Below are 5,778 nucleotides of genomic sequence, written 5' to 3'. Positions count from 1 at the left end.
GGGTATTGGGGAGAGTTTTCAATGAGCAATAATTGCGCCTCGGATAAACCTCATTGGCTACGATACTGTCACTGCACAAAGCTATTCTTTTTTCTTTTTTTTTTTTTTGAGGCAAAGACTCTCAGTGATGCTGAGCCTGGAGTGCAATGCTCACTGCAACCTCCATTTCCCAAGTTCAAGTGATTCTTCTGCCTCAGGCTCCTGAGTAGCTGGGATTACAGGTGCATGCCACCACGCCTGGCTAGTTTTTGTAATTTTAGTAGAGACAGGTTTGCACCATGTTGGCCAGGCTGGTCTCAAACTCTTGACCTTAAGTGATCTGTCCGCCTTGGCCTCCCAAAGTGCTGGGATTACAGGTGTGAGCCACTGTACCTGGCCCAGAGTGTGGTTTATTCTTTAAGTGTAGGGGTACATGACTTAACCCTTAGCTGGCATGGCCTTAAGTCTTGTTTCTAACTTGGTATCTTATTGCCATGGAGAGTCCATTGTGTCTTATGATCTTATCATATGCTGGTCAGTTGTGTCTAAAGTGTAAAAAAGAGGGAGTGTAACAAGGTGTGTTTAACCTGCCTTCCTGTCATAGCCAGGAACTCTGTTGTTTTGTTGTTGTTGTTGTTTTCAGAGCCAGAGCCTCCCCCTGTTGCCCAGGCTGGAGTGTAGTGACGTGATCTGGGCTCACTGCAACCTCCGCCTCCTGGGTTCAAGCAATTCTCCTGCCTCAGCCTCCTGAATAGCTGGGATTACAGGCATGCACCACACCTGGCTAATTTTTGTATTTTTAGTAGATACGGGGTTTTACCATGTTGGCGGGGATGGTTTCGAACTCCTAACCTCAAGATCTGCCCGCCTCAGCCTCCCAAAGTGCTAGGATTACAGGTGTGAGCCACCACGACCAGATGGTGTTTTTTTTTGAGACAAAGTCTTGCTCTGTCACCCAGGCTGGAGTGCAGTGGCACGATCTCAGCTCATTGCAACATCTACTTCCCAGATTCAAGCAATTCTCCTGCCTTAGCCTCGTGAGTAGCTGGGATTACAGACGTGTGCCACCATACCTGTCTAATTTTTGTATTTTTAGTAGAGACAGGGTTTCACCATGTTGATCACGCTGGTCTTGAACTCGTGACCTCATGATCCTTCTGCCTGGTCCCTGCAAAGTGCTGGGATTACAGGCATGAGCCACCGCGCCTGGCCCAGAACTCAGTTTTTAAGGTTTCTTTGGGACCCACTTGACCAAGAGAAGGTTCGGTTGGTTGGAGGGCTTAGGATTTAATTTTTAGCTTACAAAAGCAAGACGAAGAACATTCTAGACAGGGTCATAGTAAGCATAGGATCCCAGAGGCAGGAGGGTGCTTGCAGGGCTTGGAGTTCAAGGAAGAGGCCAGCATAGCCTGGTGGGGAGCAGTGGGCTGACAAGCTGGTGAGAGCTTGGGTGACGTTGGCGCCGGCCTTCATCACATAGCCTGCTTCTGAGAAGCTTCTGTCCTATCTTCATCATCAGTAATGATCTCAAAGTGTCCCAGAGCCACCGGTTTGGGAAATGGTGGCCCGTGGCAAAGCAGAGCAGAGCGCTGAGCACTGGCTGGCGGGTTGCTTCCTCGAAGCAGAAAAGGTTTGCACTTTGGATCTCACCGTAAGGCTGAAGGAAGCGGTGAGGCCCCTTCTTCATGCTCCTGCAAATGCCTCCATGTTGGCCAGATTCCGAAGATCGGAATAGAAGTCAGCGTAACCCAGTTAAGTTAGACCAATGCTTGATGAATAATAAGGCGTCTTTCAGTAAGAACATGGATAGATGCTTTTAAGGACTGCATGCAAGCTATTTTATGCAGATCCAGGTGGGAGACAGCACAGCAGACAAAACCCTGGGGATTGTTGGGTGCACTATGTGAGAGCCAGCGCTGCTCTGAAATTGACAGAGGGGGGTGAGCGTGGCCGTGATGAACCAGGAGGACATGACATTGCCAGGGGGCAGCTGTCCGGCTGTGCACACGCGGCGGAGGTCAGGCCGGTGATGCGGCGGCGTGCCGTGCTTGGCTGTCTGCATTTTAAGAGCAATAAAGTAAAACTGTAGACAATCAAAAGCAGAAATGAGCAAAGGTTACAAAGGAGCTGGAAGTTGTTTAACTTGTGAAAGGGAAATGTAAGAACTGTATAATACAGGCTTATTCTGAGCTGCGTGAGAACCTGTGACAAGGAGAGCAGAGTCCCTTCAACTCCCCAGAGGCCAGCAGAGGTGAAAATGAGCCTCACTCTTGATGGAAAAGATGGGTGAATGCGGTGTCCCTGAAGACTGTTAACATTTCAATTCATAACCATCTCTTATGGAACGGGGAGGCAGGAGCCTGGACTAGCCCGCACAGCGCCTGGCAATCAGTATTCTCAGATGTTCTCTTGAGATGCTCTCCGTTTTCATGACAAACATCTTGCACTATCCCACCAGCACCTCTTGCTTACCTGGGGAAGAATACCTGTCCTCTGGCCTGTTCCCTTTTCAGCAGAGGAGGCTCCGCTAGCAGGACTCCTGGCCCTTCCCTGCCCCTTTCCCCTTCAACCTTGCAACTGGCTATTGAAAACTGTGGGGTTCATGAACTGGATGCATCTGGCTCAGCGATGCGCGTCCTTCCTCCCTTGGGAGCACTGCCTGCAGGAGCCACTGCTCTCTGTTCCTCCTCCAAGGCCACCCCTTCTCCTCCTAGAAGTGGGGGACTGTCCGATTCCGGGCGGTTGTTAGGAAGTCTTTGGTTCTCATCCGTGCCTTATCAACAAAGTGGAGGCTATTTTAACGTCCATTGCCATGTCACTGTTTATTCCCCAAAGATTCCAAACTCAGGCAAGAAAGAGAGGTGCCGTCTGGGCTGGGGAGAGGGTGACCCTGCAGGACCCCAGCAGTCGAGCTGCAATGATGAGCTCCCCGCTTTCACACCCTAGAATCCACTGTCAATGCCCATGAGAGCTGTGCAAAACAGAAATGCAATCACGCTGCTTTTTGCTGAAAATCCCCCACTGGTCTCCTTCGCAAATGGAATCAGACTCCACTCCTCTCCGTGACCCCAGGACCTGGCCTCTCGCTCTGCAGCGGTGACTCAGGCCACGCTCCTTTTGCATTCAGGCTCCTCTGCATGACACCAAGCTTGGCAGGGCCGTCGGGATGTCGCGGTAGCCCTCTGCTGTCTGGAACGCGTATTGTTGCCAGAGGACTGCCTCCTCAGTACCTGCTCCTGACTGGCCCTGTCCCCACGCTTCCCATGGTCTTTGTTCTCTTGACAACACATAGCGCTATCTGACATCATCCCATGTACATATTGTCTGTCAACCCCACTACAATGGGAAGCCTTCCGTAAGAGCAGATCTGGTCCAGCCACATCTCCTTTGCATGCTCAGTGCCTGGTATACAGTAGTCACTCAATAAGTGTCTGTGCAATGAGGGAAGGAGGGAAGCGTCCAGGGGAAGTAGCCTAATATATAAGACAAACCTTGAACCATGAGCTGAGACATGTGGGACTTTGGAACTTGCTCACCACGAATGATTGGTGTGTCTTTGTGCTTGTCACCAACCTGTGTTTATTCGCTTCCTTCATCTCTGAGGCAAGGAGCTGCAACCAGCTCCACTCTATGGGCAGAGTCTTTGGCAGGGCAGACAGAGGTCACCTTACTCCTCGTCCCCTCGGATTTACTTGCTTCTTAGCAAATGCTTGTTTTCCTGGCCCGTGACTTCTGATGGCTTTCCCTCTGCCTGCTCCTCTCCAGCATTCCGTGTGGCCGCTGAATTATTTAACTGTGTGTTTGGGGACAGAGTTTGAAGGGCAAATAAGATAACAAATGAAGCGGTGCTGTTTGCATCATTCTTTTCGCTGCTGGGGATTCTTGAGCTTTTATTTTTCTTGAGCATCTTAACTCTACTAACATAAAGAGTAAAACAAATCACATCCACAAATCAAACCCCCAGCCCTGCCAGAACCGCTGCGGCCGAACGGCAGCGATTTTAAATGAGAAGTTTATAGCCGCGGCTCATGGAGCAGGAGGGAGAAGCACTTGTACTGGGCTGGCAGCGCCAAATGCCCCTTATCACCCCCGAAGAGTGTATTGTTTTAATGTTAAACACAGTCAATTGCAAACTCGTAAAGTCACATTCAGACTTTCCTCCCTTCTGGTTGTCCGGTGACAGGCGTGTGCATTAATAAGTTTCTCCTCATTGTGAGGCTTCTCAGCAGCCCGCTCCAGAGCCTTTATCTCCTTTGGTACCTTGCGTTGAACCATGCAATAAAGTCTCCTTTTTAAAATACAAAGCGTTTCCCCCAACCCTATTCTTCTGGGGCTTTTATGACTCACAATTGACAAAGGCCTCACTAATGGAAATGCAAATTTCCTACCTGTCAAAGACTGAGAATGCTTTCTGAAAACAGTAGTGGGGCAGAAAGTACATTAGCATCTGCATATTAGGGAGAGAAGCTGCTTCCAATAATTTTGTGGGATAAAAATGTTTATTTGATGCTGGAACAGAAATCAAATAGTACGGATAAGATCTCCCATGCAGACAGGACAACTTCTGGGTAATGTTAAACATTTGTATGCCTTTGACTCCAGCCCATGTTTAAATTTAGATTTAAATAACACCAATGCTGCTTTCATAAGGGCTTTGATTTGGGGACTAGATGGGGCAAGAGGGTTGGGTGCCTTGGGTCTCCCTCTTTCTGCCATGCTCTCCACCTGGTACAGCAAAACTCTGCTGAAGGTCCAACCAATGTATGGCTGCAGTGGGAATCCTCACTTGTCAGTGAGGAGCTTTCTTCCTCTGGTCCAACACTACCTTTTTCAGTCATATTCTATTATTTATTTACTTATTTATTTATTATTTATAGAGACAGGGTCTTGCTCTGTTGCCCAGGCTGGAGTGCAGTGGCACAATCATGGAGCCTCCAACTCCTCTGATCAAGCGATCGTCCTGCCTTAGCCTCTTGGGTAGCTGAAACTACATCATATTCTATTGTTACCATTACTGTGTGTGCGTGAGTGTGTGTGTGTGTGTGTGTGTGTGTGTGTGTGTGTTTGAAGAACACAGAGGGAAATATGGTATTTGCCTGGGATTTTGGTGGGGAGTAGGCCCTGGGGATGGGTCCTGCAAAGCCAGGGTAGTTTGTTCCAGGTGCCATAACAAAGTACCACAGACGGGGGTGCTCAGACAACAGGAATTTATTGTTTCAGTTCTGAAGGGTGGCATCAGCAAATCAAGGTATTGACCATGCTGGCTTCTTCTGAGGACTACGAGGGGAAGGCCTGCTCCAGGCCTCTCTCCTTGGCTTGTGGACAGATACCTTCCCTCTGTGTCTCTTCACACTGTCTTCCCTCTATGCCTGCGTCCAATTTTCTGCTTTTTGAAAGGACACCAATCTTATTGGATTAGGATGTGCCTTAACAAACTCATTTTTACTCTGTCAGTTCTGTAAAGACCCTATCTGGAAATGGAGCAGGGACCTCTTTTAGGGGCCTGCCAGGTACTCCCCCACCCCAACCAAACATGAAAATAAAGAACAATCTTGAGTTCCTTCAAGGGAAATTCTGGGCATCCAGCTACCCCTGAGAAGTAAATGATCAACTTGATAAATAAGAAGGTAATCGTAGCTTAAAACAATAGCCAAGGAAGGTAGAGTCATGAGATGTTTGCTTCCCTACAGAAACCAAAGATAACATCTTTTCTAAATTTTTATTTATATTTTTGCAGAGACAGAGTCTCACTACATTGCCCAGGCTGGTCTTAAACTCCTGGCTTCAAGCAATCCTACT

The 5,778-nt window shown here is 48.5% G+C and overlaps 1 pseudogene; it reads right to left on the bottom strand.

The window, feature by feature from the left end:
- LOC119466879 lies at positions 1-83 on the bottom strand (annotated as a pseudogene).
- Positions 84-5,778: the final 5,695 nt, after the last annotated feature.

Source organism: Cebus imitator, unplaced genomic scaffold, assembly GCF_001604975.1.
Source record: "Cebus imitator isolate Cc_AM_T3 unplaced genomic scaffold, Cebus_imitator-1.0 Scaffold11, whole genome shotgun sequence".
Lineage (NCBI taxonomy): Eukaryota > Metazoa > Chordata > Mammalia > Primates > Cebidae > Cebus > Cebus imitator.
This window is presented reverse-complemented; position numbering and strand designations above follow the sequence as displayed.